The 21,230-nt window shown below is 46.5% G+C and overlaps 1 long non-coding RNA gene and 1 pseudogene across 3 annotated transcripts in view; one reads left to right on the plus strand and one right to left on the minus strand.

Annotated features, from left to right (window-relative positions):
• The first annotated feature begins 547 nt into the window (after window positions 1–547).
• LOC104872920 overlaps window positions 548–21,230 on the plus strand; it is a 214,904-nt gene continuing 194,221 nt past the window's right edge. For all 3 annotated transcript variants that reach the window (XR_783307.1, XR_783309.1, XR_783308.1), the window contains exon 1: window positions 548–778. This is a non-coding gene — a long non-coding RNA (uncharacterized LOC104872920). The remainder of the gene's footprint in view (window positions 779–21,230) is intronic.
• On the minus strand, window positions 14,132–15,109 carry LOC104872919 (annotated as a pseudogene).

Here is a 21,230-nt window from a genome sequence, read left to right on the forward strand (position 1 = left end):
CACAGCGGCTGGATGCGGGAAGGATCGGTATTCAGGCCAACCACTAGCTTTGGCCAACAAAAGATCCCAGTAACCTTGGTAGAATTGTTTTGATAGTAGAATGGGCCTATCGCAAGTTCGTGGGCTGTGCAAGAGAGGTGAGGAAGAGCAACTGCAGTTAGAGTTAAGGGCATAGCTGGAGGGAATTGAGGTGAAGGGATTATTTGCTTATGTATTTAATTATTGAGACAGATTTATACTATGTAGCTCAGGCTCACTATATAGTCCAGGTGGACCTCGAACTCACAACCTTTCTACTTTAGTGTCCCGAGCACCAGGGTTGTAGGTGTGCACCACTGGATCCAGCTATTGCTTTTTTAGTTTAAAAGTCTTAAACTTTGATGGGAAGAGTGGTGGAAAAGAACTTGTTAAAGACACTGCAGGGAGAAGTGAAGATTGGCAGGGTGGAACCTCTAAGCGTAAGGATGGTGAGGCATCGGGCGGAAGCTGAAAAGCAGGGCCGGAAGTGTTAGCAAAGCAGGACCGGAAGTGGTGACAAGGAGCAATTTAGCGGCCGAAGTCTTTTTTGCGGGAGTGAAAGAGCCAGTTTTGGATCCCTAGACCTGTCCCTTGCAGAGGGGTGGGGATTTGGAATCCGCAGCTGAGAGGAGTGAGGGAACATCTTTATTCAGCAGGTTTCCCAGACAACGTTGGAGGCTCCGAACATCCTTCAACACCTCCGTGAGGGCTGCTTTTGTCAAGGAGCAGTCTCTCTCTGCCAACGGCGCTGCAACCATGGGTGAGAGTCCGCTGAATCCTGTCTTAAGCATAAAAATGAAAGTGGTACTAGAAATGGCAGGGAGTGGGGCATGGTGGTGCATGCCCGTAATCGCAGCACTCGGGAGGAGGGTCGCCGTCGAGGCCAGCCTTTCAACATAGGAAGACCCTATGCCAAAAACAAACAAACAAAAAAACCAACAAAAAACACAACAGAAATTTACCAGCCGGGTTCCTTCAAATTCCAAGCTTCCCAGTAGATTTAAATTAGGAAGTTAAGGCCGGGAATTTGGCCCAGCGGTTCCGCCGCCTACCTCGAAAGTGCAGGGGGCCTGAGTTCGATCCCCGGTACCAAAAGCAAAAACACCCCAAAACAAAACAGAATAAATTAGGAAGTTAGTATCACAAAGACACTGCCAGGAATACGTCTTGGTGTGACGAAAAAGGCCACCTGGACAAGCCCCTGCCTTTGGAAGGCAGCTTGAGACTCCAAAGGGGTTTTTAGGTCTAGAGTAAGAGGGTGTTTTTGAACTTCTCTAGCAAGTGGATTTGTGCCCGCCGTGGATGGAAAGAGAGCAGTTGCCTGGTGGCTCTGGTTTAGGAAGTAGACAGGCACAGTCCTGGAATGGAGCCCATCAGTGACAGCAAATTTGAAATACCAGCTGGAGGACGTGGCTTTTGTAGCAAGAGTAAGTCGTGTGTTTTGTCTAGACTGGGCTTGTAAATTCTTAGGACCACATGTGAGAAATTATGCATAATGTAGATCTGCACATGTCCTCTTGGGCTGTCAGTGTAGAGCAGTGGGAAGGTGGGAAGGCCAGGATCTGTGACTTCTGGCTGTGACTTTGGAGCAGCCCTTTGCTCTTCTGGCCTCACTTTCCTCACCTGGGAATGGGGGTGACAGTACCAGACCTCAGGGCTCTGTGAGGGTCAGAGGAAGTCATGTCATTGAAAGTTCTGTGCCTATCAGTTCTTACCACCTTGGAAAGTTAGCTATAATTTAATATTTTATAGAAAAAACTATTCCTTTTACTTGAATCCAAGTAAAATTGCCATTTAGATGTCTTGCCTTTGTTTTATCTTGTTAAACTCAGTCCTCAGTATAGGGTGGCCAAGATACAGGGACCAGTTCCTTTTGGTATTTATCCTTCCTTCCTTCCTTCCTTCCTTTCTTTAATGCTGGAGGTCAAACCCAGGACCTTTTGCACATGCTAGGTAAGCCCTCTGCCACTGAGCTATACCCTCAGCCCCAAGTCTCTGTACCCCAAATCCAATCCTTTACCTGAAAAATGTGTATAGCTATGCATTTGGGACATGCAGAAATAATTATTTCTCATTGTTAAATTACAGGCACAGTAATTCTGATAAAATTAGGCTGAGACTCTAAGAAGAGCATGGCTGTGCAGTGGAAAAGGCATGCAAGATATGACTGAAAGTTTAGTGAATGTTTAAAAAGTTATTATAGCCAGGCGTGGTGGTGCATGCCTGTAATCCCAGCACTTGGGGGGCTGAGGCAGGAGGATCACTGTGAGTTCAAGACCAACCTGGGCTACAAAGTGAGTTCCAGGTCAGTCTCAACTACATAGTGAGACCCTGTCTCAAAAAAAAAAAAAAAAGTTATTATAGTAAAAGATGTATTGCCATTAATCATACTTCCTTTCAGTTCAAACACACATCACATTCTTGCCACGAGTGTCTTTGGTTTCCATGGCTTCCTTGATGTCCTGAATTGATGGAAACGATTCCTTTCCTGGTCATTTTGACTTTGGGGGAAAGCCAGAAGTTGTATGGTGCCAGACCTGTTGACTAAGGTGACTGAGGACACACCGTAACGGTGTTATGAGACTGCCTTTCCATTGAATGGCAAGGCGTGTCAGCCTTCACCATATATCTTTTTAAATCTTACTTTGTAAAGACAGTTACAGAAGAGGACTCCAGGACTGCTTCATAAAGTGGCAAGAGTGATGGGATGCGTGTATTTGGATCGAGAGGGAATACTTGGAGAGGAATTAATGACAGTGTATGTTTTACTGTAATAATTTTATTACAAACGTTTTTTTGAGACGGGGGCTTGCTGTGTTGTTCAAGCTGGTCTTCAACTCACTGAGGAGCCCAGCATGGCCTGGAACTTACACGGTTGACGATCCTCCTGTCTCAGCATCCTGAGTGCTAGGATTACAGGTGGGTGCCACCAAACCTGGCACTAGAATATTTTTTAAATGTGCGCCTTCATCGAATACTTTGATTGCTCTCGCAGCTCATGACTTTTAAAGCTAGATTGGCAATGTTGGTTGTAGCTTTTGATTTTCCTTGGACTGGATTTCTTCATCTGCAAGGCAGAAATATTAGAACCTAGTCTATAAGCCTTTAGAGTTAAATGACATAACAGATGTGGAAATCACTCGGGTGCTTGGAAAGGGAGGGGAATATAGGATTGAAGGAGTTCAAAATATGTATATCACTCTTCCAGTTTCAGGTTGAAGAAGCCAAGGAGTCAGCACAGCAATAAAATGAGTCATATATAAGTCATATAGAAGTTTCTGTTTCCAACTCTTTCTTTTTTTCTTTTTTTTTTGAGACAGGGTCTCACTATGTAGTTGAGACTGACCTGGAACTCACTGCATAGCCCAGGCTTGTCTCGAACTCACAGCAATCCTCCTGCCTCAGCCTCCTGAGTGCTGGGATTACAGGTTGCGCCACCAAGCCCCTTTTTCTGCTTCCAACTCTTATGGCCCAAATATGTGACTAAGTTACACGGATGGTAGTGAATATGCAAAATTATTTCAAGTAAGATAGCATGGTGATGAAGAACATGGACTATAGGGTGAGACATACCAGAGTCCAAATCCTATGTCAAGCTGCATTTAGTTACTCTGAGCCTTGACTCCCCGCCCTCCCCCATGCTAGGGCCTGGACCCCGGGCCTTAGAACTAAGCTCTATCTCCAGCCCTTTTTAAATTTTTGCTTTGAGATAGAGTCTCACTAAGTTGCTAAGTTGCCCAGGCTGGGCTGGAACTGGTGCTTCTCCCCAAGTAGAGGAATTACAGCTGTGTCATAGCATGCCTGACATGAGCCTTGACATCTTCATCAGTATAATAGTACTGGTTTCAGGCCTGGCATGGCGGCATATACTAGTAATATCAGCAGGAGTCTGAGGCAGGAGGATAGAGTTTGGCTTTGAGGCCGGCCTGGACTGTGTAGCATTGAAGGCCAGCCTGGAGTGCATAGTGAGACCCATCTCAGCACTCTCCCCCAGTACAACAGTGCAGGTTTCATGCTGTGGTGTCCATTTCTCCCTTTTTCTTTTTGCTTTTCTCTTCTCCCTTCCTTCCCTCCCTCCCTTCTTCATTTGTCTCTCTCTCTCTCTCTCTCTCTCTCTCTCTCTTAAAAAGCTTATTTGAAAAACTAAAAGTGAAGAGTGAGGGAGAAACTGGGTCTTCAGAGTGAGCTTCGGCAAAGTAAAAGAGAGAAAAGCAAGATTAAAGTACACCCAGGAGCACTGCCTGCCTTGTAAGCACAAGGTCCTGAGTTGATCCCTGGTCCAAAAAAAAAAAAAAAAAAAAAGTGCACCCAGGAGGACACAGAATGGGCTATCCTGAGAAAGTCGCCTCAGCCTCCCATGTGCCGGGATCACAGGTGTGTGCCACTACACCCGGCCTGTCCAAAATTTTCTATTAAGTGAGGTTCCTTTGATGACCTTGAAAATTGATGTTTGTTTATAGCTTCATTTACCCAACACATACTACTGAGCTCCTGCTTTGTGTCAGGTACTGTAGTGTAACATTTTGAATGAGAGAGCATTTGTAGATCACACCTCCAATGCAAGTAAAACTCTCTGCTCTCATAGCACTTTGCCAAGTTACAGCACATTGCTTTAAATCAGCAATGAATTTTGCATCCTTTATTGAGATGGGGTCTTGCTATGTAGCCCAGACTGGCCTTGGACTTCCAGTCCTCCTCTTTAGATCTATTGATTTGTTTTAAAAAAATACGTTTTCATTTATCATTTTAGTTTTTGCAGTGCTAGGAATTGAATACAGTACCTTACATATACTAGACAAATACTCTACCTCTGAGATATACCCTTAGCCCTGTTTTATTGTGTATGTATTAGATTTTTTTTTTTTAAAGACCGAGTCTTGTTGTGTTGCCCAAGCTGACCCATGGGTTCAAGTGATCCTCCTGCCTCAGCCTTCTGAGCAGCTGAAACTACAGGTGTGCCCTGTGATGTCTGGCTCATATATCTTTTTTCCCCCTAGGCTAATTGATATTGGTTTGGTCTTTAGCCAATCTTTCCCGTGTTATGTGGGACTTGGTGGTCAGGCTACTGTGGGGTTTAAACGAGTCCCCTGAAGAGGGAGCAGACTTCGGATCCCAGGGGGAGGCAGCCTGGCCTGGGAGCACTGTGCTATGTACATGGAAATAGCACTTTGAGTAGTCTTTCTCCTTGTTTAGTAGCAGTTCTTGCAGTCTTTCCCCTCCCCTTCTCCCATCTGTTTCTTCATTGTTGTCTCATTACTGTATAATCACAGATGGAATTTGTTTTTGTGATACTTGGGATTGAATCCAGTGCTTTGAGCATGCTAGCAAGTGCTCTACAATTAAGCTACAACCCCAGACGTTTTTGCTTTCAATTTTATGGTGAAATAGGGTCTTGCTAAGTTTCCCAGGTTGGCCTTGAATTTGTGATCCTCCTACCTCAGTGTTTTGAGTAACTGGGCTTATTGGGGTGTATACCCTAATGCCGTATTACAAATCCCTTTTTGGTCAGTGTAGGCCTCCATTCTAGCCAACTATTCATTCACAAAACTAGCCATCCACCCAATTTTCCTTATATTTAACTGTTTCCATCCATCTATGCATCCATGTAGCCATCCATCCATCATCCATCCATTTATTCATCTATCCATGCACTCATTCTCTTTGTTTGTTTGTTTTTTTGAGACAGGGTCTCACTATGTAGTTGAGACTGATATGGAATTCACTATGTAGCCCAGGCTGGTCTGGAACTCACAGTGATCCTCCTGCCTCAGCCTCCTGAGTGCTGGGATTACAGGCATGAGCCACCACACCCAGCCACTCATTCGCTTTTCAGCCACATTCAAGTTCCTAGTCTCCAGTGTTTGTTTGATATTTCTGTTATTATCCCGTGGACATAAGTATATTAATTATGTACCATCTCTTTTTCCTTTAAGAGTAGGAAGAATATATTGAGTGAAAGATAGCTTCTGTCTGAGAGATAGAGGGGGACTGGAAAGTGGGTTGCCTGCCAGCATCTATTTTATTATTGTTCTTATTAATCGAGTTATGAATTCCAGAAAATGAGTAGCTTTCTCTGTGCCTGGAATTGTGTTAGTTACCACTGAGTGTACTGTAACCAGCCTGAATTAAATCTTGAAGGATGAGTAAGAATTTTCCAGGGGCCAGGGATTTAGCTTAGTGGTTCTGCTTCCTGGCTTGCAAGCGCAAGGACCCAAGTTCGATCCCCAGAACCAAAAAAACAAACAAACAAAAAAGAATTTTCCAAGTGTAAAAAGGACAGCAAGGAGTGGGAAAAGGCCACTCAGGTGTAGGGCACAGCTACTGCAAAGTTTAGAGCTGAGAGAAAGTGTGGCTTTGGGGAACTGTAGCTAGTTCCTGCTGTCAGTGTAGAAGGGTGGGAGGCATGGGCTCTCCACCCATCAAGACTGGAGAGATAGCTGGGCGTGGTGGCGCACAACTGTGTTCTCCACACCGAGGAGGCTGAGGCAGGCGGATCACCAGGAGTTCAAAGCCAGCCTGAGTTACATAGCAAGATTCTGTCTCAAAAAAACAACAAAAACCAAAACCAAAGACTGGAGAGATGAGCAAGGGTCAGGTAATGAAGAGTCTTGGGTTCATGCTAAGAAGTCTAGAGCTTTTTGATTTCACTTTGCAATTGCATCTGAAAATGACTTGATAATTTTGTTTTGGTTTTGTTTTTTTTTTGGTACTGGGAATCAAACTCGGCTCCTTGCATTTGATAATTTTGTCTTAAACATGAAGTCATTGATCTTTCTTAACTTCCTGAATTCAGTTGATAGAGCCAGGTCCCCTGACTGTGGGGCAAGGGCTCCCTGTCCAGCACTCTGAGCTGCCAGTCCTTCTTCTGACTCATTGTCCTCCTTCTATCTAATCTTTTTCAGTTGCCAGCTTCTAATACAGGTCTGTAAATCTAGTCAGAGCTCAATAAATGTTTGTTGAGTGACTCACACCCTATCAAAGTTATGTATACATATGTGTACCTAAAAGCCATCTTGAATTTCCTTCACCATCCTAGGCCTACTGAGATTTGCACTGGATTAGCAACCAGAAAATAAGGGTGCAAGGCCTGGCAGTCTTAACTGACCACTCTGCCTTTTAGCTGAGTCTCCACATAGTCTGTGGCTCATATATTGGCTCTTGAGATAGGATGGTGACCTCTGACCTGCCTGATGCTTACAGGGTGGTTGTGGAAGGAGAGTAAGTCCATTATAGTTGACTCTTGGGAGTCTGGGAACCTCAGGGAGCAGGGACTGGTTGGTGGATGTGGATCACTGCTCTTGAAGGCTGATGGGACCCTGACCCCTCCCCGGCTGCTCTGCTTCCTGGCTGTCATGAGTTCAGCCACTTTGCTCTTCCGTGCTATGATATTCTGCCTTGCTTTGGGCCCGAAGCAATGAGACTGAGCTGTTGGGGGCTGAAATCCTGAGCCAAAACACACCTTTTCTTTTAAGTTGTTTCTCTCAGGCATTTTGTCATAGCGGTGGAAGGCTAACTCAAAAGTCCATGGCTTGGTGGCACACGTCTGTAATCCTAGCACTCTGGAGGCTGAGGCAAGAAGATCGCCATGAGTTCGAGACCAGCCTGGGCTGCATAGCTCAGTGCCAGCCTGGACTACATAGCAAGACCCTGTCTCAAAAAACAAAACAGAACCAAGTAACACAAGAAAAAAAAAAAATCCAAAGTACATTCCTGGAAGAGGACTTTGTTAATTGCTGAGGGCTGTACATTCACAGTGTGGCATCCCTGATCCTCCCCTACCTGTAGGTGATCATAATGTCATATTTTGATGGTAGAAAACCTCTGTACTCATTTTTCAGGACACAGAGCACACATCTAAGGGTTATTTAACAAAGCAATCCTTACAAAAGGTGGATGGAGTATGGAGAAACCAGAGTATCAGGGCAGTACTTTGGGACTGGTAACTGTTCCCTGCAGCCATTGTGAGGAAATGGGCAGGCGGGGGGTCAGGTGCTAGGAGTTTGTCACCCTACTGTATCCGCATTTATTGTGTTTCCTCTCCAGAGAGGTTCCTGTTACTATAAGTGCCCTCGCAGCCCCTCTCCCTTCATGTGTCTCGCTCCCACGGCTGAGGTCTGCCTCCCCAGGAAGCCTTCCCTGAGTTCCTTTCTTGGACCTTGCGCTTGAGAGGTACCACTGAGCTAAATCCCTGGGCCCAGAGCTCCTTTCCGTCATGACACCTGTTCTGTGTTCTTTGTCACCTGCTCACCACCGCTCCCTGCAGCCCTGCCCCAGTAAGACCCCCGTGGAGCGAACCTCAGGCAGAGTTTGCTGCCTGGGCTGGGCTCTGGGACATCGAGAGGCAAGGATCTCATGGAGGGTCTCCTTTCCTAGGAAACTTCAGTTGGCTTCCTGTTTTCCCCAAGTCACAGGATTGCAGCCCGCTTCTTTTCCCTCCGGGGAGCCCCCTGTCTGTGCTCCCCTCCTCCATCTGGTCCCCAGTGGCCGAGCTGCCAGTCTCGTTCCCTGGCCAGGCCTTGGGTTCTATGAATCATTCCTATCTGGCTAGTTGAAAATTAGTATTTTGTAGTGGTGCACATCATAAACGGTTGCCTAGACACCTCTGTCCAACTCTGTACAGTCATTGGCGGGGGAATCAGAATGCTTGACACAGCAGTACGCGTTCGCATTCCCCTCCTCCCCACCCAAAACCGCTTATCTCTGGTGTGGCGAGATAAGGGGCTGGCCGGCCGGTAAGGTGTGTTTGGTCCCTTCCTGGGCAGGTGTCTTGCATGGGGTACTGGACAGCCGGGAGAGATCTGTGGAGTTATCGTCCTACCTTTCACTAGCTGTGACCTTGACCGCAAACCCTTTTTACTACTTCTTCAGGAAGGGAGACATCCTTCCCCTTTCCTGAGACCTAGGGAAATTTCTCTGTGGGACGCAGTGGAAAAGGCAGGTGGAAATTACATAGGGAGGTGGCTGGGGATGTAGCTCAGTGGTTCTGCTGCCTGCCTCGCAAGCACAAGGTCCTGAGTTCCATCCCCAGTACAAAAAAAAAAAAAAAAAATGACATAGGGAGGACTGTCCCTGCCCAGGGGCTGTCAGTCTGCCTTGGGATGGGCGGGACAGGAGATTCTTTTCCATTAGGCTGCTGCTGATGTGTGGCAGCCATGCCTGTGTATGTGATTTCCACCTGAAGTCACAGGTGTTTCGGTATCAGATGGCGGTAGTTGCGAATTTCTCAAATATTACTTATTCTCATTTCTACCACTTAAAAATTAGAGTCATCATCAGTCTTATTTAACAAGCCATGTACACAATTATAGCACAAATTTGTTTCTGATTCACCCTGAGCCATATCCCCAGTCCTTCTCAGATTTTGAGACAGGCTCTCATTAGGTCATAAATTGTCCATGTTGATCTTGCGTTTGTAATCCTACCTCAGCTTCCCAGAGTGCTGAGATTACAAGTGTGCACCACTGTGCTCAGTTTCTTAATATTTTGGTAATTGGGTTTTATAAAATTACTTACTTTCCTTTGTCATTTTACGTATTTTATTACATATACATAAACATATTATTTTGAAATGGGGTCTATACTGTATACATCCGCACACACATCTCCAGATCTCTTAAGAGTACAACTTTAGAGCTAGGGATTTAGCTCAGTGGTCCTGCTGCCTGCTTTGCAAGCGCAAGGATCTGATCCTGGGTACCAAAAAAAAAAAAAAAAGTATAGCTTTAGCCGGGTATGGAGGTGCACACCTGTAATTCCAGCTCTTGGGAGGATAGCTGTGAGTTTGAGGCCAACCCATGCTACATAATGAGTTCAAGGCCAGCCTGAACTACATAGCAAAACTGTGCCTAAAATAAAACAATACAGCCTTAGATGCAGAGAAACACCCTCAAGGGAAATGGCTAGAACCCAAGCTGATGAAGCCTGCGGAAGCTGCAAATCTTCAGGAAAATAGCAAAAGTTTTGGAAATGCAAAGTGGGAGGATAAGAATGTCTTAAGAGCTGGGGATTCAGCTCAGTGGCGCCGCTTCTGCCTTGCAAGTGCAAGGTCCTGAGTTAAAAAAAAAGAATATATTTTAAAAACAAAACAAAACCCCCCAAAATCTGAAAAGGAAAAAATAAATTGAGGCAGGGGAAAGAGTAGAGAGTATTGGGGCTTAAATTCCAGCTCTGCCCCATGCTTTTGAGTGAATTCCCTCACCTTTTGGAGCCTTAGTCTCCTCACCTGTGAATTAGTGATAAGAGTCCTAGGCTGTGGGGCCGTCATGGCCATAAAAAAGACCTGTCATTGTGATGAGCTCATGCATGGCTAGCCCGCAGCCAGCACCAGGGGAGTCATAGGGTTGGGGAGCAGTTGTGGGAAGTGGGCCTCCCTACTTTCATGCTCGGCAGCCTGGGAAAAGTCCCCTGAAGCCAAGAGGGTGCCCACTCCAGGGCTCTGGAATGCTTCGGGCTGCAGCTAGGGGTGAAGAACTGAGAATCTTCCTCACTTGAATGCCAAGCCCTGGGCTCTTCAAAGGACCCTGGCGCCCTGAGGTGGTCAGACTTCCTGGGGCATGAGGTTAGAACCAGTCTGCCCTCCTCCCCACGGAGGGAAAACAGACTGTTAATGGGCTGCAGTGGTCGAGCCTGGAATTCCTAGGTCCTGTGGCCTCCTTGTCCTCAGCTCACCGGGGCCTTCTGTGGCCAAAGCCGTGGAGCTCCCTGTACAGTGGGGCAGCTCAGGCTCCTCCAGAGTGGTGGACAAAGTGGGCCAGGCACAGCTGCAGCCACCACCTGGGATGAGCTGTGTGCACACTGGGCCCCCTTTATGGGGTGCCCTGGGGTGCGTGGTGTTTAAGGAGGCTCTCTCTGCCCCCAGGCTGGTTCTGACTTGCGTAGCCTTCAGAGTGAGGTTGCCTTGGCTCCTGCACTCCCCACTCACTGTACTCCTGGCCATGGCACCAGGGGTAGGGTAAGTCCAAGGCAGCTGTTCCCAGATTTGTCGTCACACAGAACACCTGAAGAGCCTGTAAAAATGCAGATTTCCTCTGGATCAGAATCTCTGTGGGCGGGGCCTTGCAATCTGTGCAGTAGCACTGTCCCTGAGGCCGTTGTCATGGGGCCCATGTGGCCCTTGGGAAGCCAGGGGGCTTGTCTAAATACTGTTGGTCTTTACAGTTTACAAGGTATCTGTCCATGCATAACTCACTTGACTTGCACAAGAGCCAAGTGAGAAAAGGCTGTGGACATGGTAGGGCCAGCAGTAGCACTCATTCATTCGCTCATTAATTCCATCACTCCCACTTAGCAAATGCGGTTTAGGTGTCTAGTGAGGCACCCACGAGGAAATTGCCACCCACTAGAGTCTACACACAAGCGTGCTCACAGACATGACGCTTAACACATGAGGGCCTTAGGGCTGGGGATTGAACTCAGTTCCGCTGCCTGCCTCGCAAGCGCAGGTTCCTGAGTTCAATCTCCAGTACCAAAAAGAAAAAAACGAAAACAACAACAAAAAAACAACAACATAAAAACATGAGGACCCTGCAGCTCAGAGGAAGGAGAAGAGGGCATCATGTGAGGTGAAGTCTCAGAAGGCTTCTTGGAGAAGGACTCAGCTGAGGTTTGAAGGCGCGGTGTGGTTTCACCATTTATGGAAAAGCATTCTGGCCCTGAGAACAGCACTTGCAAGAATTCGAGGAAGCCTCCTGAATTCAGGAAATGTACGTGAGGATTAATTGAGAAGAGGCTAGGTAGGTAGGTTAGGGCCAGATGATTGAGCTTCTGTTGCTGTGCTCGGGCAGTGGGGAGTTGCTGGAGTGCTTGGGCATAAGATCAGTCACATCAGCTTCTCAGACCCAATTTGCACCTGAATCACCTGGCATCTGGTTGAATCATCTGGCACATTCTGCTGGGGGCAGAGGCAGGAGGATCGCCATCAATTTGAGGCCAATATGGGCTATGTAGTGGATTCAAGACCAGCCTATACTACATAGTGAGACCCTGTCTTCTAACAAAAGAAAACAAAAACAAAACCAAAAGCAAATTCTGCTTCCGAATGCCTGGGGAGGGGCCTGGCATTCTGCATTCCTAAGGAATTCTGGGATCTGCTGAGGCTGCTGGCCCTGGATTACACTTGAGGTAGGATGGAGTTAGGTGTAAGCTGGGCCGATGAGGGTGGGAGACTTGGAGGCAGAGAAACCATGAGAAGGGGCACCGGGCCCGAGGTGCTGGCTTGAGAAGACTGTGGCTCCCCCTTAGCTTGGAAAGCAGACCCTGTATGCTCTGAGGTGTGTTGCCCTCTGGGTTTCTCCCGCCCACAGCAGGTATGAGGCAGGAGATAGGAGGGTCGGAGCCCAGTTTAGCTGCCGTCTCCACATGTGGTGCATGTTGGCAGCTGACATCACAGTGCTCTTGGGGGACCCTCACAACCTACCAATGTGTACTCCATGGAGGGATTTAGAATGCTTTTGCCAGCAGAAAATAGGACTCTCCATGCTGTGGTAAAACCCTACAACCACAGGGCAGGATCCATAGACTGACCAGCTGTTCCAGTGGTTTTCTGTTACTATTTGTGAAGCCTTCATTTTTGTCATCTGTTAGCAGAAGAGTGGTGGCAGTTGCCAGAAATTGGAGAAAAAAAAATCATGGGAGAATTTACATTTGAGAAAATTCCATTCATTGACTTAATTATTTCTGGGAATTCCAAAAAGACCACCGTGATCCTTCAGCCACGAAAATACTTGGGCAGGCCTTGAAAATGCTGTAATCTTGCAGGGGCAGCTTTTGAAAAATCTTGTACTGTGCAATTTTTTTTTTCCTTTTCTTTCTTTTCAGACAGGGTCTCACTGTGTAGTCCAAATTGGCCTTGAATTCACTTATGTAGCCCAGGCTGGCTTTGAATTCAAGGTGATCCTCCTGCTTCAGCCTCCTGAGTGCTGAGATTACAAGTATGTGTCACCCTGTGGCCCTGTGTCCCTCCCTCCCTCCTTCTTTGGGACAGAATTTTGCTGTGTTGTCCATGCTAGCCTTGAACTCTGACCCTCCTGCCTCAGCCTCCAGAGTGCTGGAGTGTACGCCACTTCATCCAGCATGCGGTGCATGTTTTCAGCCTGAATGTTCTGTGTATCTGTATGTAATGTTCCTGAACTACTGACTAGTGGTATAGCAACATAGGATGAAATTAACTCAGAGGAAGAAAATAATTAAAACCAGAGGGGTAGTGATAAATCTTATATTCATCACCTTGTCATTTTACATGTTGGTGTTCCTGGTATTTTTTTCCCAGGCCTCTTTCTCAATCAGGCTTATCTATTTATTTTATAGGCGGTGGCCATTAGGTTCAATTCTGTTTTTCAGCTTTTCTGTTTGACATTGCAGCATGACTGTCTTTCCATGCTCCAACGCTGCATGTCCTAACCACACTCATGGGCTGTATAATTCACTGGCTAACTGGCTCACGGCTGAATCAAATTTGCTATTGGCTATTTTAGTCACATGATGCCATTAAAAATGGGGTGAGCAACAGCATCCGCAGGAGTATGACATGGTACAACCCTTTTGGGAAAGCATTTTGGCAGTGTGTATCACAGGCCTGAAAAGTGCCCATTGCCGAGAGCTAGTCATTCCATTCAACGTGCAGATTCATGTTCCTGCACCAAGACAAAACTTCATGCATAATAGATGAAACTTAAAAACAACCTAAGCATTCAAACATGGGGGAAACATTATGTGAATAGTTATATATGGCTCAATGGAATATTACACAACCGTCAAAATGTTTATGAAAAGTTTATAAATGGAAAATGCTTAGCTTATGGTTAAAATAAGCAGAATGTAAGATTTCAATTATGCTATGATCTGAGCTGTGTAAAAAGTTTGCAGGGAAATACACCAAAATATTAACAGTGGGTTTAGGGAATAAATACTGTAATTTTTTTTTTTTAGTGTAGCACTGTATATTTGTGATCTCAATCGTTGTCGTGGCTGCTGTGCATCAGCCTGTTCTCAAAGCATTACATGCTCTTCCATGCCTCTCGTCCAGCACAGAAGGGGCTTCCAGGTGGCACACCAACGGCGCTTGGGACTCTGATGATGCCAGCTTCAATGATGGTGCCATCCAGGAGGGAAAGGGTCATGGCACATTCAACTGTGGCTTCCAGAGGTTTTGAAAAAGGAGCCTTTGGGGCCCAGCCTGCCTGGCATTTTGATGCTGTAGGTGTGAGTTTTGTATTCCATAAAGGTGTTGGGAAGTATGTTCAGCACGCGCCAAAGCATGTCCTGGATCTGGGCTGTGGTTGCTTGGTCACTGGCAGTCTTATTCCATATGGAAACGATGTCCTCCTGGAAGCGGACAGAGACCACAGCCCCACAGACCTCCTCCCCCACTGTGAACTGTTCCCCCAGCATAGCCAGGATGAGATTTTCCCAGCACCCAGAGGCCAAGCCCTTCTGTGCCGAATGATCCACTTGCCACCCATCCTTCCGCATGGGTTCGATTCCCGCTTTGAAGAGATGGAAGTCAGTGTGTTCTGTCAGGTCTCTGGGACGTACCATGTGGCTATGAAAACTTCCAGAACTGCTCCACAGAGGCAAATGTGCCGATCTGCTTGATATCCTGTTCTCAGCTCTGGGAGCTGGTGAGCTGGTGAGCTGGTGGGATGGCCTGGGGTCCTCCTGGAGTACCAGAAGGTATAGTTGTACTGCAAGAGATGCTCTGGAGGTCCAGGGACAGCAGCCTTCTTTCTGCTTGCTGCTCTGACTCTTGTTTTGTGTTTTGTTTTGGTAGCGGGGATTGAACTCGGACTGTGTGCTTGAGAGGCAGGCAGCGGCACCACTGAGCTAAATAAATCCCCAGTGCTGCTCTGACACTTGTGTCCTGTTTTTTCTTTCTCACTATCTTCCTGTGTGCTATTTTCTTCATTCTTATCACTGTCATCATCTTTCAAGCCTGGCCAAGACATGACCCGGGGGCTCTGCAGCTTTAGCTGGGTATGGTGGTACACGCCTGTGATCCTAGCACCCTGGGGGGCTGAGGCAGGAGGGTCGCAAGTCCCACCTAGCCCGGCTTGGGCAAGTTAGTGACTGAGCCCTCGTCGAATTTGTTGTTCATCACCTTGCCACCACTGTCGCCACTGCTGTAATTTTGTTTTGCTTTGGACTTTTCGTGTCTAAATTCCTCTGCACTACCTCTATTTTTTGTCTGATAAAATTTAACACATTCATTACATAGAATTGCAAGCATTAAAAGATATGTAATGCAGAAAATTAAATTTTGTGCACTGCCATTTTTGCATTTATTTGAAACATATGTTTCTAGAAATCAGTGTAGTATGAGAATGTCAGGCCAAACTATTTTTGAAGCAGCTATGCACATTTCTTTTTGTCTTGTAGAATTCTTTTGTTTTAAAAGACAAACATACGTGTATCCTAAGGCAATGTAAATTTTTTGGTTTTTTTGCGGGGGGTAGTCAGCATTATAGTTTCTGGATCTTTCTTTTTAAGAAAGAAAGGTTCTGAGTTTGGTCCCTGGTATCCCCCCCCTAAAAAAAAAGAGGAAAGAAAAGGAGGAAGAGGTCATGTACCAAGAAGACAGCCCAGGTGAGGCTTATTGTCAGATGGCATTGTTGTCAAGTCCTGAGTTTCTTGGGTGTGAGTAAAGTTAGTCTGTTAACTAGGTCCTTGTTATATATTCATTCAAAAATTATAATTCATATTATTTTTGTGGTGCAAGGGATGAATTCAGGATCTCAGTCATGCTAGGCAAGTGCTCTGCCACCGAGTTACATCTCCAGCCCTTTTAAAAATTTTTTGTGATGAGGTCTCACTAAATTGCCCAGGCTGGCGTTGAGTTGAACTTTTGATCCTCCTGCTCTAGCCTCCCAAGCAGGTGAAATTATAGGAATGCTCCATAATGTCCCACCGAGAAATAATAATTGAATCCAGAGCCTTTGTTCTGAGCTATACCCCACACCTTTTTGAGACAGGGTCTCACCATGTAGTTCATACTGGCCTTGAACTCTGTGATCCTCCTGCCTCAGCCTCCTGAACAGGCATGTGCCACCACACCTAGCTAGGCTTGAACCCATGGTCGTCTTGCCTCAACCTCTGAGTGTTGGGATTACAAGTGTGTACATCATGTCTGGAGCAAAATGATTTGTTATAAGAAAGTTAAAATGGGGCTGAGGGTATGTAGCTCAGTGGTAGAGTTTTTGCCTAGCGTGCGTGAGGCCTTGGATTCAACCTGCAATGCTAATAAGAAAAGAGAAAATTAAAATAGAAAACCTTCATATTTCTATATTTTTCAAATATTCTGTCTAACCAAATTCTGTATTTACTTTATAATTACACTGGACCCTTGAGTTACGACCTGCCTGACATGAACAACTTGCGTTATGACCAGAATTTTAGTTGTAACTGAAGACCAGAGTCTTGAGTTATGACCCGAATGCCAGCCACTTGTGGTTTCAGGTGGTCTCAGATGCAGATTTAGCCCTTACAGAGTTCTGGAAAGAACATTTCAACGTCCTTTCCTGTGTGGGGTTGAGAAATCCTGGGCCAATGTCTCTCTAGGGACACTGAGATCTGTCTGTATACAGGAGAGAGACTTTGAAGGCTGTGTTGAGGAGCCTGAGCCTTCAGTTGACCAACTTGAGTTACAACCAGCCCTCAGGAATGAACTGAGTTTGTAAGTCAAGGGTCCACTGTACTAGAATAATTTTTTTTTGTAGTATGGGGATTGAACCCAGGGCCTTTGCACTGAACTATATCCTCAGACTCTTTTTAGTTTTTTTATTTTGAGACATTGTCTTTTTAGGCAGGCATGGTGGTTGACATCTGTAAGCCCATTACTCCAGAGGCTGAGGCAGGAGGATTTCTGCAAGTTTGAAGGCAGCCTGGGCTTCCTAATGAGGTCAAGGCCAGTTTAGACCACATAGTGAGTCCCTGTCTCAACAACAAAAAAAAAGTTTTTTTGTTTTTTTAAAGGAGGCAGTGTTTATTTTCGGTCACAGTTTGTAGAGGTTTCATTTAGGGCCTTGCTAAATTGCGTAGGCTGGGTGAGAACTTGGCCATCCTTCTGCCTCAGCCTCCCAGTGTGCTGGATATAGGTGTGTGCCATCATATAGCAGAACAGTCTTTGAAATGCAGGCACAAGCTCTTCAGGGAAGGAAGGATTGAATAAATCTTGGCACATCCATTCAGTGGGATACTTTATGTATTAAAGATACTGATGGAGCAACATGTTTATTGACATTTGTACCATGAATCATGTTTGGGAAGTGATGAGAATCAAGCTACTTGAAAAATATGCACCATATGATCCTAGATCATATTGGATCTAGATCCTAGATCAAATAATCAGGGTCAGTATTATACATGCACACACACATGCATTCAAAACACTTGCATAAGCCGGGTGTGGTGGTGCACGCCTGTAATCCCAGCACTAGGGAGGCTGAGCAGGAGGATTGCTGTGAATTTGAGAGCAGCCTGGACTGCATAGTGAGTTCCAGGTCAGTCTCAACTACATAGTGAGACCCTGTCTCAAAACACACACACACACACACACACACACACACACACGCACAAAACAAAACCCCACAAAAAGCAAAAACACTTGCATAATATTTTAGGAAGGGATTCACCAACATGTTAATAGTGGTTATTTCTAGGGTATAGCAACACGGTTGATTTTCCTTTTATTTTTGTTCATCTGAATTTTAAAAATTTGCTAACTGGAACATTCAGTATTTTTAGAAAATAAAGTTAAAAATTCCCCAACTTTATTAAATAAAACAGAGGCTAAGAAGCAAGCAGCAAGCTTGTGTCCGGTTGATGAAGAACTGTTGAAAGACATTTAACCCAGTCTGCCTGTGGTCACTACACGTGAACTTGGCAGGGCTTAGTACCTGCTTCTGCCCAAACCAGGCTGCTCACTTTTCCTCCCATCAGACCCCTTGCTCACCTGATCCGCATTTCTCTGAATCTCGCTAGCGAGGCCCGGGAGCATTGCTTCCTCTGGGAAGCTTCTTGGATCTCCCACCTCCAGCATGGTGTGAATCCTGTTTTCTGTGGCTCCAGCCCTAGTCCTGTTTTCTTAAGTCTCTGTCACTCTTTCCCTCCTTAGGGTTATCGAAGCTACTGTGGTAGGTACTGTGATGTAGAACACGGAGACACTACCATCGCAGTTGAGGGAGCTCCTTCTGAGCCGGTTGTCTGAGCTTCCCATTTGTTTCTCCCGCGCCCCCGGGACTTAATAAACTTGGTGGGTGCACAGCCCAGCTTTGCTAAATGACCGCAGGGTGGACACAGGGTCCATTCTTTTCCAGAAGAAAGGACCAGGAATTCTAGTAGGCTCTTCATTTTTCCCAATCCTCGGCTTACTGATGAGGAAACAGGCTGCAGTTTGCAGCGCTGGAGCGTGGGGGGGCCAGGCTTTCACCCTCCGTGTGCCTGACTCCCCAACCTGACCTTTCCACGGGTGGGAGAGGTTCCAGAGAGTGACTTGTGAAAGAGGGCCAGAGGTTTCCCTCTCATGAGGCAAGTGTCCTTTCATGCTAGGTGGCCAGGAAAGGTGGGGCATTTCATTTACTATTGCCCAGGTATTCTCTGGACTGGGTCCCGCGTGGCGGCAAACCGGTAAAGGGCAGGGCATCGCCTTTCTTCACTTTGTAACAGTGGACCTTGGCGCCTGTCTGCTAACTCAGGTATCTCCTTGCTGTCCCTTGTCCACATGCTGACGCCTGTAGCTGAACAGTATAAACCCTTGACAGTGAGGGTCACATGAGGATGCTTTCCTGTTGGACACTGTTGAGGAATGACTCGGCCCTTCCTTCTCTTGTCTTGCTGATCATGTCTGCTGAATGTCACCAGGTAGTGGCGCCACTCAAAGTGAAGGAGAGGAGCAAATGTACAGTGGTGGACACACCGAGAAAGCAGTGCCAGGAGAGCGCAACTCAGAACTCAGAATATTTACACTGATTTTAGTTATTTGTGGCCAGGTGCAGTCTCTAAAGTTGCCGTAACACCGACTTAGCAAACATTGGACTGTCGCTTCCAGGGGACATGGAGGGTTAGGTCCCTTTGAGCCTCTGATCACATTTTCATTTACGAACCAATCCATGACGGTGTTTGTGTGTTTGTTCCATGATGCTGCCTTGGCCTGTTTTCTGTGGCTCTCACAGAATACCTGCGGCTGGGTAACTTATAAAGGAAGTAAACTTACTGAGCCCAGGGTTCTGAAGGCTGGAAAGTTCACGCTTGGGCACCTGTGTCTGGCGAGGGCCTCTGCCGTATCACGACGAGATGGGACAGCAGAAGGTTGCAGTGGGGACGTGTGCAAGACAAGACATGAGGGGCATCGTCTGTTCTCATGAGAATAAACCATTCCTGTGAGAAGGGCATTCATCTCCCTGAATTACCTTTGGGTCTTACCTCCCAACGCCAGCACAATGCTGTGGTTTTTGGCAGGGGAGGGTGCCCGGTGGAGTGGTGGTGGCTGTGGGGATGGAACCCAAGGCTTCAGGCATGCCCTCTGCTGAGCCATATCCTGAGCCCCACCATCAAAATCACCATCCAATTTCAGCGGCAGTTTGTAGGGGGCAAACCATATCAGACATCTCATTCAATACATTTTATGATTCATTAACAGTCAAAGCCAACAGCTCTATAACTCATGAATGAAGCTTCGCTAACGTGTATTATTTCCACAAGGCACATGAGAGCCTTGTGTGATTAGGATTGCTAGATAGTACTTCAGCACTATGCTTCTAAGAGACCATTTTTGTTGTTGTTTTTCCAGTACCGGGGACCAGGACCTTATGCCTGTGAGGCAGGTGGTGTCACTGAGCTAAATCCCTGGCCCCTGTTGTTCTTTGGGACAGGATCTCACTATATAGTTCAGACTAGGTTTTAACTCACCATATAGTGCAGGCTGGCCTCGAACTTATGGTGATCCTCCTGGTTCAGCCTGTGGACTGCTGGGGTGCTGAAATTACAGGCATGTGCCACTGCACCCAGATAACCATTTTAAACAGTGAGACCACCACCAAAGGCACAAACATAAAGAAAAGGGGGTATGGGTATATTGTAGACAGGATATGTTTATTGTTCTTGCATGAGAGCAGAACAACACAGACTATACAGCTTCACTTGGGGAACCTCCGTGGGTGATACAAATTCTATCCCCAGCCCTTTTTTAATTTTTAATTTTTGTTTTGTTTTGAGACAGGGTCTCACTGCATAGTTGAGTCTGACCTGGAACTCACTATGTAGCCCAGGCTGGTCTGGAACTCACAGTGATCCTCCTACCTCAGCCTCCCGAGTGCTGGGATTATAGGCGTGCGCCACCACGCCCGGCAGCCCTTTTTTAATTTTTAATTTTTGTTTTGTTTTGAGACAGGGTCTCACTGCATAGTTGAGTCTGACCTGGAACTCACTATGTAGCCCAGGCTGGTCTGGAACTCACAGTGATCCTCCTACCTCAGCCTCCCGAGTGCTGGGATTATAGGCGTGCGCCACCACGCCCGGCAGCCCTTTTTTAATTTTGAGACAAGATCTTGCGGAGTTGCTCAGGCTAGATTCTAATTTATGCTCTTCCTGCCTCAGCCTCCCAGAATCCTGGGATTATAGGCGTGTGCCACCATGCCCAGCTTCGAACTTGTTCTGATCTTTGCCAGTCTGTAAGTGACCATGAAAGCACTCGAAGTGTTGATTTTGCGGGGACAGATAAATTTTAGGAAGCCAATGAATTTGTGAATTCCCAGACAGTATCCTTGAAGAAAGACTAACTGCACAGATGAGAACTGTGGATTTGGACATCTGCTGGGCTGTTGACATCTTTGATACTTGCAGGACTGGTCTAAGGTAGACGTTCCACTGACGCTAAGGATGAAGTGTCCCCTCCAGTCCCTTTTACTTGGACCGAGATTCAACGTCTGAGTGACTAAAAGAGAAAGGGAACAGGAGCTTTCTTCTTTTCCTCAGTAGCCTCCTCCCTCTTCTGCTTTCCTAAATTCTTTTCTTTGAGACAAATCATATTTAAAGACAAAGAAAACAACAGTGCATGTAAAGCTTCGGGCCTCACCCAAAACATTATAAAATGAGCTATAAATCCAGGAACACACTGTCTGCACACTCTGTAGCTTTTCAGAAGATCTAGGCCAGGCGACTGGGGAGGGGATGTGGGGCTGGAGGTGACTCCTCTGCCTCCTCCAGGGCTCGGAGTCCAGGAC

The sequence above is a fragment of the Fukomys damarensis genome, unplaced genomic scaffold (genome assembly GCF_012274545.1).
Source record: "Fukomys damarensis isolate Sample0158 unplaced genomic scaffold, DMR_v1.0_HiC HiC_scaffold_36, whole genome shotgun sequence".
NCBI lineage: Eukaryota > Metazoa > Chordata > Mammalia > Rodentia > Bathyergidae > Fukomys > Fukomys damarensis.